At 29.6% G+C, this 13074-nt stretch overlaps 1 long non-coding RNA gene across 1 annotated transcript in view; it reads right to left on the bottom strand.

Annotated features, from left to right (window-relative positions):
- LOC131179898 (uncharacterized) overlaps positions 1 to 13074 on the bottom strand; it is a 117306-nt gene that overhangs the window by 51672 nt on the left and 52560 nt on the right. The gene's annotated exons all lie outside the window — the stretch shown is intronic.

The following is a 13074-nucleotide window of genomic DNA, read 5'->3' as shown; positions in this document are numbered from 1 at the left end:
CTTGAAATTGGGCCCAAATGGGCTTTAGAGTTGGGTTAATGAACAGTTAGGCTTACTACGGGCCTCGGGGGCTTTAAGCCGGCCCAGGTCCTAGTGCCGGTCCAGCCCATAGGTTGGGTCGTGACAAAATTAATTTGTGATTTTTTTTATTTTTATGATTAAAAATATATTAAATTTAAATTTAAATTAATTTTTAACATTCTCTAACTAACATACTCTTTCACTAATTTTATATTAGCCTTTTATCAAAATTACGTCCATATATTATTTTAAGGCTAAATACCAAAATTAGATTATCAATTAATTATTATATAACAAATTTAAATGGGTATCTTTTAAATTCCAAGTAATATCAATTTTGTTGAATAAGATTAAAGATTAAGTGAATTTGTTAACTTCCATGATATACAATTTCGGAGGCTTGCTTCTTAAAAATTAAATATAAAATTATTTTTAAAATTTTTATTTATAAATTTAAATTTTTAAATTGAGTGATTCTTTAATATATTATCACAGTTCTTTAAATCAAAAGATGAGAGTTTAAATTTTGAACACCTTCTTATTAGTCAAATATTTTAATATAATATAAAATAAATTTATATTTATTTACATATAATAAAAAAATATAAAACTATTTTTAAAATACTGTCGAGACTGGCTAATTTCTGCAAAGTCTAACATGTGTTGAGAACGCCGGTTTGACTGGCTTTTCATTAGCAAAAATTTCTACGGCCTACGCACATTTTTAACGTGCTATTAACATCTGAAAACTGCGCTTTCAATTCGTATTTCTTTATTAAGTATCTCTTTCGAAGCTATTTTTTAATTATTTTTAAAAAAATTTATATTCATATTAAATTTACAAATCACTTTTTTTAAAATACATTATTTTAATTATTAATCCTTACACGAGAGTATTCAGATCTGCTCCTAAGAACCATGGGCAGTGATGGAGAGCAAAATTCTCTAGTTGAATTTGTTAAATAGGTATAATCGAAATCTGGGGTTTTTTTTTTTAATTAATTTAACACGTAAAATATTACCGGAAGTTGGCTTTTTTTTCGTTTATTGCACGACAATAAACTATTGCAAAGCGAAAATATGGATGGCAAGAATTTAACCAATATATTTATAGTGAAGTTGAATTTGCGGCTACAAATACGCACATGTAATTAAAATTATATATATATATATAATTGAATATTATCTTTATCTTTCATTTTCTTAATAATGTTTGTTACAAAGACATTAAATCTTGTTATAATTATTTGATCCCATATTTTAAAAAATATATTATTTAATTTTTATATTTTACTTTTTTTTAAATTATTTAATCCTTTTATCAAATTTACTATTAGTCAATGTCAATTAAACTACCATTTAATTTCTCTATTTTAGTTAAACTAATTAGTTCGTTCATATATTTTGAAAACACAATACCTCTACAAAATTATTCTTAAATGAAAATGAAAATTTTACTGTGTGAAGATTAAATTTAAATTTACATTTTTTAAAATTATTTAAATACTTTCATTCAATTCCCTAAGTATTATTTTTATATATATTTTTTTATTGAAAAATAATTTTCCTAAATTATCACCTTGATTACTTGAAGACTTAGAAAAACTGATTAACAATCTTATACATACAACTTATACTGATTTTTATCAAAAGATAAAAAATTAAGAGGGGGGGGGGGGGGGGAGGGGTGGGGAAAACTGTGGGTGTAAAGTGGAAAAAATATGAGAAGAAAAACAAGAGAGAAATAAGGAGAGGGACTAAAAAATTAACGAAACCGAATTAGAGAGATCAACTAATGTGTTTTTCAAAATATAAGAACCAACTAATTAGTTTCATCAAAATAGAGGGACTAAATAGCAATTTAACTAGCAGTAAAATCTATTAACTAGCTAAAAATTTAACAGAAAGACTAAATAGTTTAATGCAATCAAAATATAGGGATTAAATAGTATATTTTTCAAAATACAAAAATCAAATAATTAATTTCGTTAAAATGCAAGTTCTATAATAATTTTTCCAATAGGAAAATATTGATCTCTTTTTTGAAATATAGATGAAGACATGCTAAGAAACATAAAAGAATTGGCAAATGATGCCATTATGCTTGATATCTCTGCTGCAATTGCCCGAGTCTATCCTCAAGCTGTTACTCCTTCCCATCTCATCAATTTGTCGACAAGATCTCATACTTGAGTTAAGAATGATAAACATTATGGAGGAAAGGAGTCAATAGTGCAACATGAGAAGTTAGAATGTCACAATTGCAAATATTTAATTAACAAAACAGAAGAGAGAAGCCATATGTAGCTGAAAGCATGGAAATTAAACAATAGAAGCAAACGTCTGTGGTGTACAATTAAGCATAATGGCGCCAACTATGTATTTGACTAAGAAGAGAATCAAAATAGAAGACATAGGAAAAGTAGAGCAAGAAGGCTTTTGGGATTGAAGTGGAGAAACGGAAAAGTTGTTGTACAGAGAAATATGCAAGAAACCATAAATATGAGGGGAAGCCAATTGCTCGCCTTTCCTTCTGAAGGAGTGAAATTTGATCTATATGGCTTCTTCCTGACAAAGGCAGTGAAAATGGAGGAGGCACCGAGAGAAATACAAATGATTTGGAAAACTAATTAAAGGGTAAAGTTAATTAAACTACTGAAACTATTTAATGCCTTTTTTTTTTCAATGATGCCATGAAACGTCAAGCAGATTTTATAAAGCAGACAAGCATTATTGGCCTTCATTATGATCTTTTAAAAATGGAGAAATCACCAAATCAAGAGCATAAGAAGCAAACGTCTTCATACATACATAGATACATATATCAAACCAAAAGCATCAATGTACCAGCACTATTCAATCATATAATTTTGGGAGACGCCATGGGTTCAACGCCTAAACCTGAAACCCCAAACTTGCCCCCTTGATATCATAGGCAGCAAAAGCAATAAATACTTTCACTTGTTATCATAGGTGGCAATTCTATCCATGATATTTCCTAGCACCTTCTTGGACTCTCCAAGCAATTTGATACTCATGTTCAGCTTCTCACGCTTAACAGCGACTGAGGGCGATTCCTCAAGCATTCTTTCTATTGCACCGCCATGACTACTAATCAACTCGCTAAAAATCTCATTTTCCATCTTTTTGTTGACAAGATTTTGAACACTGAACTGAAAATGCAAGGCCACTGAATCAACCAGCCTCCTCAATACAATCTTCCAGTATGCAGTCATTCTCATCTTCAGGTCAAAAGCTAGGTGCAGAACATTCTGATTATACGCACGGAGATTCCCAACCTCCACCTCTCCAATACCTTCAATCACTCCCTTAGACATCCTATTTTCGAGGATGTTCCTGAATGTATTCTCTTTGTCCATGAGCTTCTTCCATTCGCTCATGTATTCAGGATTGCAAGTATAAGCTGTCACCTTCTCCATTTGAACGATTTCCGTAACCCAGCTGATGGACTGCTCTTTCATTTTTGATATAAGATTATGGCCTGCTCGTCTGGTAGATAACTGAAGTTGGCGGTAATTCTCAGAGTGACGCATCAAAACAGATACTAACACATTTTCAATGTAACTCCATACTTTTTCAATGAAATTGACTGGCACGCTTGATATTCCCTCAACTTTTTTCCGCAGAATAGTCAGGAAGGCACTGCGAGGAAGGAAATTTGGCAGTTCAATCCCTCTGGATTCCTGAAGAACATGAATCTCCTCCATCAAGAAGTTCCCTCTAGGGTCGCTTTCAAGGCAATTATGAAGTTCACATGAGTATTGGTTGAGCATTTCAACCAATCTAGCAATGCAATGCATATGATAATCATTAAGGTATTCATCATACTCTCCTCTGATAAGGATTTTCCTGAGAGTCTCTTTGGCTGATCCAAAAATGCCCATGAAAGCTGTCATGGCCTCAGCTGATGAGGACAGGGTCTTAGGAATCCTTTTTAGCTCCAAAATGCTTGCATTCAGCTTCTCATTAATCTTTCTGACTATATCTGGCAAGCATCTGGCTATGATTGTTGCTTGAATTTGAGTCAGTTTTTTCGCCAGAACCGGAATACCCACCATAGATTTATCAATCCTAGAGAGAAGTGGATGAGTATTGAACAATTTAGCTTCTTCCTTTCGCGCTTCCTCATAAGACTCGTCACCAATTCGATTCCTCACGCAAACATAACCCAGGCCTATATTCACATCATCTGCAGTAACCTTCTCAAGCAGGCCTTCTGGTGCCTTATCAGACTTGGTAACCACAGCAAGAGTTCTCTTGCCATTCTTGTCCACTTGCTGTGACATCCTAATGGATTCACAAGTGGAAAAATCAACAGTTGCAGACAAGACATTAAGGATGATACTCTCTTCAGGCCTTATGTACTCCATGATAATGCCTGCAATCTGCTCATAAATATTCTCAGGCTGACCATGAACAGGAACTCTAGTGATTCCTGGGAGATCGATCATTGTAAGATCAGGAACACCGCTCTTTTTCACTACTAAAGTTAATGGAGTGTTTGATATGCCCTTGCCATCTCCTGCAATCTCATTAGTGGCAAGATTAATGGCATCTGCAACGTAGGCTTCATCAGTGTGTACTGTTTTGCCATTGAATTCCAAGAAAAGCTCTGGTATGGGAGTTGGGTGGTGTTTCAGCCTCATTACAAGGGGCACCCTAGTGCAAATGCCCAGGCCACGGGGAAGGTTGATACCAGCTAGTGATTCAAGAACGCTGGATTTTCCGGAAGACTGATCCCCTACAACAACGATGGTAGGGAGCTGTATACCTTCTTTCGTGACATTGAGGAGCCTAAGTTTGTCAACTGCATCAAGAAGTGGCCGAATATGATCGTTGTAAGATGATACGATGGGTGGATGGATTTCCATATTTGCATTTTCTTCTGCAATATCCAATGCAAGTGAATCCTCTTCCTCTTTCAGCTGTTCTCGCCCATTTGAGAAACGATCCATTTTCTAGGAAAGAGAGAGGAATTGATGAGGAATATGTAGTCGGAGGATTTGGAAGTGGGATGGAGTTCAAAAAGAAGTAGGAAGAGAGATTTTATAGGGAGAGTGGAAGCGGGAGGAGAGGAACTGAGGAAGAAATTTGCGCAGGAAAGAGAGAATTGGCACAAGTGTTTGGTAGGGAAAGGGGAAAATGGAATGTGGAATCCGGGAGATGGAGTGCCATTTTGTTAAACTGCTCCTTTCAAAAGTGATGCTTTTCTTCGTTAATGTGCAACGAAAATGAGAAGAAATTAAATAAAAAAGAGAAGAAAAGAGAAAAGAAAGAAAAAGAAAAAAAAAGAAAAAGAAGAAAAAAAAATAAAAAGGAATTTTATTTTTTATTATATTATTTCATACTACCCGCCCAAGAAATCAAGTCAGTCCAAGAAATCAAGTCAAATAGTTAAAGTTATGTCCAGCATAGAAAGTTAAAAAGGCAGAAATACTTTCAACGTGGTAGAAAAGAAAGTTGACCAGAAGTGTGGATCAAATAGATCTAATGAACCGAGCAGATGTTAAGATGTTAAGACTGAACAAAAGCTTCGTTTGCCCCAAAAGGCAAATAGAAACCATACCAAACAATAATTGTAGTAATTGTCCTAGACCAAATTTCATGGACTGAGTAATAATCACACATGTAATCCCGTTAAAAACGGATTTTACAGAAATCACCTTGGAGATTTAGCCAATATCATTGTCATAAATAAAACAATGACTATTTTCCAAAAAAAGCCTATAAATACCAATTAAAGCACAACAAACAAGTACACTTATTAACTCTACAATTCTCTTTCATTGAAAAATTCTCTAATTTTTATTTGAGGAAGTAAAATCTTTGGCTTAAGCATCTGACTGGCCTGCCAGAAGGCCATCCACCTCATTTTTCTTTCTTCTTGCAGGTCAACGTGTCATTAGGATCAAGACTACAAAGACCACCATTAGTATCAGTAGCGCTATCTTTAGGAAACCCAGATTGCCAGTAGAACTACTTACATTTGAGATCACCTCTTTGTCTCTCTGGCATTCTCTCTTTTTTATTACCAGTAGTCTTTAATTTCTTGAACCTAATCGGTCCTGCAATTATTGTGTTTTTTTTTTCTTTTTCTCTTTAATGACTGCAGATTTAAGGACTTTAAACAAGGGCATCATTTCTATCACCCCTACACTGAGAGGAGATCCTCCAACATTATCCTTGGTCCTAAATATGGCAGCGCCCTCCATCCCTTTTGATATGCCAATCCCATCACACAACAGATTCAAAATAGAGGATAGAGAAACGAAATTAAATCATGGGATATAAAATACAATGCACATACATTTTTTGGATAGAATGACATAAGATACACACATAGATAAAAGTCATGATCTTCTCAAAAATCTTGATCACTAGCCATTAATTATCACTAAAATCATTTCCTCATTGATCTTCCCTGACTTACTAGCTATTATCATTAAAATCTTCTCCTAAAAAAATCTTCTCTAACTTACTTGTATCACTCTCTTTCTCGTAACCACTTTCAAAGTCTCTCTGGTCAATAGCATTATCTAAATAACAAACAAGTTTCCAATAAGAGCAATTTAAATCAATAAGGCAAACGCAATCAAGCTCAACATAGCTGCCAAACCTCTATAAAGGTATTGCACTGAAGAGTGCTATGGCGAGCGCTATTGCACGATGGTAGGAGGTGTAAGTCATTTGCTATTGCGGTAGAGTTAAGGATTCTAATAGGTCTCATTTTGTTTCTTCTATAGTCCTATTTTTTACTCTTCTAAATCTAGAGGGTGGATATGATTAAGGTAAAAGAAAGGAAGGCATAGAAACTAAGAAACAAAGAGAGAATAGGTAATATTTATAAGCAAAGAGAGAGAGAGAGAGAGAGAGAGATTTGTATAAGCCAACTAGTCAAAAATGCTACTTGACAGAGGATATTAATTAATTGATATGCCACCTGATAAAGGATATTTATTATTTGATATGTAAATAAGAAAATAGAAATAATGATTATTTAAATTTTATTTAAGTCAGTTTATATTTTTAATGTTTAAAATTTAGATTAAGGAAAGATATTAAATATTAGTTCTACCTTTTTTCATCCGATAATATGTATATATGAACTAATTAGAAAACATAAATAATTTATTATTTATTAGATTTCAAATTTTAAAATTTAATAAATTCATTCCTTACTTTTTTTGGATATTAAATATAATGCTTATTAAAACATCTCTCTTTTCACTCACTAATTTCGATAATTTGATTGTCTTTTATATAATTATATTTCTAATTATTTATATATTTTTTTCAAAATCTTGAAGTTGATAATTGATAAACTGTTTATCAAATATCATTTATTTGTGTGTTTAAGTATATATTATGCTTTAAAAAATAGATATTTCTATAAAAGGTTTAAAGTCTGTTTGGTATTACAATTGAAATTGCTGGTGAGAAAATCACTTTTTAAATATAATAGTTATAAAGTATTAAAAAATAATTAAAAATTAAATTTGATAAATTTTAATTATAAGAATATTAAAAATAATAAGACAATTTTTTTTAAATTATTTTTTTTAATAGCATCTAAATTATGTTTTTATTCAAAAAAATAGTTTTAATTTTTTAAACGTAATATCAAACAGGCACTTAAAATTTAAAATTATTTAATATCTAAAAAGCATAAAGATTATTGCTAGCTTTTATTCGTAATTTAAAAAAATTAATATATTAATTAACTTATTTATTTATCCATACTTAAAATAAAATTATAATTAATTAAAAATTTTATTATTAAAATATTTTATAATTAAAATATAAAATATAAAAGTATATATAACTTTATATTATTAAAATAAAATAATATATAATTCATGCAATGTGCAAATAAAATAACTAATTGTTAAAGAAACTAAAGTCAAGTAATTGTGATTGAAAATATTTAAAAAAAAAATCAATTATTAAAAATGAACTAATAAGAGATTGGAATACGTTGCCGGTTAATTAAAAACTCTTATTGACAGAATTTATATGGTTGTTTTTTTTATAAATATTATTAGAAATGATAATATTATTGTTTATATATTTTTTAAATTTATACCTATGAATAAAATATTTCTTATCCTTTGAGATTAGAAAATAATATTTTCCTTTTCAACCTCAATTATTCATTTGGTACGGAAAATGAACAAAACAAAAGAAAATTCGTCTTTTGCAAAGGACCATCTTTTACTTTTCTCTTTGATGGTCTGAAATCTGAAGCTATCGAATTTCCTACTGCTCAAGCAAGCAAGACTGTCACTAGGGGTGAGCAATCGGTTCAAATCGAATCGAACCGAACGAATCGAATCGAATTAAATTATCAAAATCGAACTGTTAATTTTAGAAATCGAATCGAATCAAAATTAGTGAAAAATCGAACTGCTTTAATTCGGTTCGATTCTGTTTAAACCGATCAGTTTGATTTTTGATTGATTTTTTAATTTAGACTTGATTTTCAAGTTATTTGGTCTAATTTTAACTTTGGTTTGAACCTAATAACCATTAATCAATGAAATTAAATAATTAATATATATAAAATTAAATATAATTCATAAATTTTCCATAAAAATAAATTAATTCAAAAATCGATTCGGTTCGATTTAGTTCGATTTGACTATATAAATCACTATTCGGTTCGGTTCGGTTTTTTCTCTTCAAAACCGAACCGAACCGAAATAACCGAAATTTTTATAAATTAAAACCTAACCGAACTGATTAACTTTTAAAATCGAACCGATTAAATCGAATTGAATCGATTCGGTTCGATTTTTCAGTTTGAACCGTATTGTGCTCAGCCCTAACTGTCACGATTTTATTAAAATATCGAGCTCTCAAGCAATGTGTTAAAAAAAAAAAAATGATTCCACGGAGTTATTTTATCATTTTTGTTCTAATTTGTCTTATTTATTTCTTCGTACTGTACTGTTCGTAATAAGTACCGATATATGTTTGTTTTTCTTTTTATATCGCTTAATTTTATAAAAATAATTTATAATAAATATTAAAAATTTTTAAATTAATTTATTAAATAATTTATAAATAAAATTAATTTATTTTATTATTTAAAAAAATAATATATATTTTTCTTTTTTTAACTATCAATTGATAATTAAATAATTTTATTTGTAAAATAATTAATAGGTTAATAAATTAATTGAAAAATCTTTAATCTTTTATTATAATAATTTTTATAAAATTAAATTAAAATTTAATAAATTTTATAAAAAATTAAATTTTAATATTTTTTTATAAACACGTACAAAGTTAAGTAAGTGGGTATGCCCATCTAGTGAACGACATGTTACATAACAATAAATTAAGGTTAGCGATAAAAAAAAGATTTTTTGTGAAAAAATATTTTTAAAAAATCATTTAAAAGAAATTAATTTGTGATTTTTTTTTATTTTTATGATTAAAAATATATTAAATTTAAATTTAAATTAATTTTTAATATTCTCTAACTAACATGTTGTTTCACTAATTTTATATTAGTCTTTTATCAAAATTACATGCATATATTATTTGAAGGCTAGGTACCAAAATTAGATTATCACTTAATTATTATATAACAAATTTAAATGGGTATCTTTTAAATTCGAAGTAATATCAATTTTGTTGAATAAGATTAAATATTAAGTGAATTTGATAACTTCCATGAGATACAATTTCGGAGGCTTGATATTTGCTTCTTAAAAATTAATTGAAAGGTATAGAATTATTTTTTGAGCCCTTATTTATAAATTTAAAATTTTAAATTTAGTGGTTTCTTAACATGATAGCAGAACTTCTTAAATCAAAATGTTCAGAGTTTAAATCATGACCTTCCTCTTTATTAGTCAAATATTTCAACTAAAAATAAAATGAGTCTATACTTATTTATACATTAAACATAATTGGCTTTTACATGCAGAGTATAATAAAGAGATATAAAACTATTTTTAAAGCCTTACAATATCAACTAGCTAACTTTTGCAAACTTTAACATGCATACAGAACGCCAGTTTGATTGGCTTTAAAAATAAAAAAAAAGAAGGAGAAAAAGAAGAAAAAAAAAGGAGTTTTATTCTTTATTATATTATTTGATGCTAGGGGTGAGCATTATTTGGTTCAAACCGAATAAATTGAACCAAATCATTTTAATTCGGTAATTCAGTTCAATTTTTAAGATAATTCGGTTCGATTTGATTTTATATTATAAAAATTTTAGTTATTTCAATTCGGTTCGGTTCGATTTTAAAGACAAAAAAATCGGTTAAACCAAACCAAATTGAATAGTTTTATTGATTTTTTAGTTGATTTATTTTCATAGGAAATTTATTAATTATATATAATTATATATATATATATATATATATAGATATATATATATATATAAATTATTTAATCTTATTATTTAATAGCTATTAAGTTCAAACCAAGGTCAAAATCAGATCAAATAACTTGAAAATCAAGTCTAAAGTAAAAAATAATTAAAAATCAAAATCGATCTGTTTGAATCGAACTGAACCGAAATAGAGCAGTTCGGTTTGATTTGATTTTTCATCCATTTCAGTTTGGTTCGGTTTCTAACATATATAATTTAGTTTTTATGATTTAATTCAATTTGATTCAGTTTGATTCGATTTGAACCAAATGCTCACCCCTATTTTATACTACCCGCCCAAGAAATCAAGTCAAATAGTTAAAGTTATGTCTAGCATGGATAGTCAAAGGCAAAAATACTTCCAACGTGGTAGAAAAGAAAGTTGAACAAAAGTGTGAATCAAAAAGATCTAACGAACTGAGCAGAGGTTAAGACTGAATAAAAGCTTTGTTCACCAAAAAAAAGTGAATAGAAGCCATACCGAACAATAATTATTGTCAGAGACCTGATTTCACGGATCGAGCAATAATTATGCATGTAATCCAGTTAAAAGCGAATTTTATGGAAATCGCCTTGGAGATTTAGTAAATATCACCGCCGTAAAACAAAGCAATGACTATTTCCTAAAAAAGCCTATAAATATCAATCAAAGCACAAGAAACAGGTAAGTTTACTAACTCTATAACTCTCTTTCATTGAAAAATTCTCTAATTTCTCTCTGAGGTACTAAATCTCTAATTTGAGCATCGGAGTGACTTGTCAGAAGACTATTCACCTCTTCTTTTTCTCTTATTATAGGTCTACGTGTCATTAGGATCAAGACCACAAAGATCATTGATAGCATCAGTGGCGTCGTCTATGAGGAATCTAGATTACCAGCAGAAATATTTACACCTGAGATCATCTCTTTTTTTCTCTGACATTTTCTTTTTTTTTTTTTACTACTAGTAGTCTTTAATTTCTTGAACCTAATCGGTCTTGCAATTTTTGTTTTTGTTTTTTTCTTTTTCTCTTTAATGGCCACAGATTTAATGACTCCAAATAAGGGCATTATCTCTGTCATCCCTACACTGAGAGGAGATCCTCCAGCATTATCCTTGGTCCCAAATATTGTCACACTTTACCCCTCTGTAAGGCATAACATGATCCCGTAGTATACCTGATGAATTACTGAACTTCGCCCACCAATAAACCATTAAATATACTACAATGAATTTTTTTAAAAAAAAACTAATTCATATTAGAGTTTAAAGTGATAATAAAATATATATTTAAGTGCCTTTGGGTTGGATATATGCTATAAAATTTATTTAGAAATAATTTAGCATTTTTAAAATTTTACGAAAAATCTGAGTGGTGACAGCTAAAAATACAATAAAATAGTTCTTCTAGACCTATTGAAAATCAATTTATAAAAATATAGCATAGTCAATTGAAATTCAATCAAACTCATTTCATTCAATCAACACTAAACAATTGTGATTATCTTATATATAGATCAAAATGGATATTTATTTACAAATTTATAACTCAAAAGATAACAAAATATTAGTGCATCTTCATTTGTACAACTGCTCATTAGTCTTTTAGATACATGTGAACTAAATTACATAAAAAATGAATTTACAAGAGTATAAATAATATACTCGAAACTGATACAAAATACTACAAGCAGCTCACTCTGCTGCTTTGCCCTTCTCCTTATCTGCGACAACATAAAGAAACTATCGCTGAGTAATTTACTCAGTGGTACACAACAAAAAAATTTAAAACTCATTATAAAGCATAATGTATCAAACATAACAAATCATGATTTCCATAACTAAAGAAACATTCCATAATTCCAAATTAATAATAATCATTTATTTAAAATGACATTTCATTTAAGAAATTTCAATTCACAATTCACAAAACATAGATGTTGCCAAGAACACACAGTTTAGACTATGACACAAAATTTTACGATCAATGTCGTATTGTACACCATGATAAAGCAAATCAATCTCACTAACCGTTATTAATGAGGGAAGGGCTAGCTAGCTAATGAGTATTGTAACACCCCTATATTCATCAGTCCCGTACAGTCAATTGTTCCGGCACCTGATGTCTGTTTGAACAGTCAAGATATCTAGAACTATATCTGTGACATCCAGGAAAGTCATAGATAAAAATAAATAACTATTACATAAAGGTTAAAAGGGTTAAATGAGCCGGGGGTCATAACGATGGGTAACCGTACCGGGAAGTGACTGCAAGGTCAGTTGTAATCCTAATTTCGTACGGGACATTGTGATACTGCTGTCCTAAGAATTATTGAGAAGCTAGTGAAAATAAGAAGAAAAGAGGTGAGAAGTAGGTCAAATAATTAGGTCAAGGTTCAGGAAGAAGTACAATGTTATTAGTAAATCAGATCAGACCGGCGAGGGGCAAATTGGTCAATTCACCCTTAGAAGTGACTGATGGCCTAAATGTCCAATAAAATATAGGAAATTAATATTTTGAATTATAGAATAAAAGAAGAAAGGTGAATGAAAAAGAAAAGAAAAGAAATGGAAATAAATAAATTATGACATTATCATGGATGACACATGCATGACCTAATTAATTTAAATTTGTAAATTATGAAAATTAGAGATAATTATGAC

The sequence above is a fragment of the Hevea brasiliensis genome, chromosome 5, assembly GCF_030052815.1.
Source record: "Hevea brasiliensis isolate MT/VB/25A 57/8 chromosome 5, ASM3005281v1, whole genome shotgun sequence".
Taxonomy (NCBI): Eukaryota; Viridiplantae; Streptophyta; class Magnoliopsida; order Malpighiales; family Euphorbiaceae; genus Hevea; species Hevea brasiliensis.
Note: the sequence above shows the minus strand (reverse complement) of the source record. Positions and strands in the feature narration are given on the sequence as shown.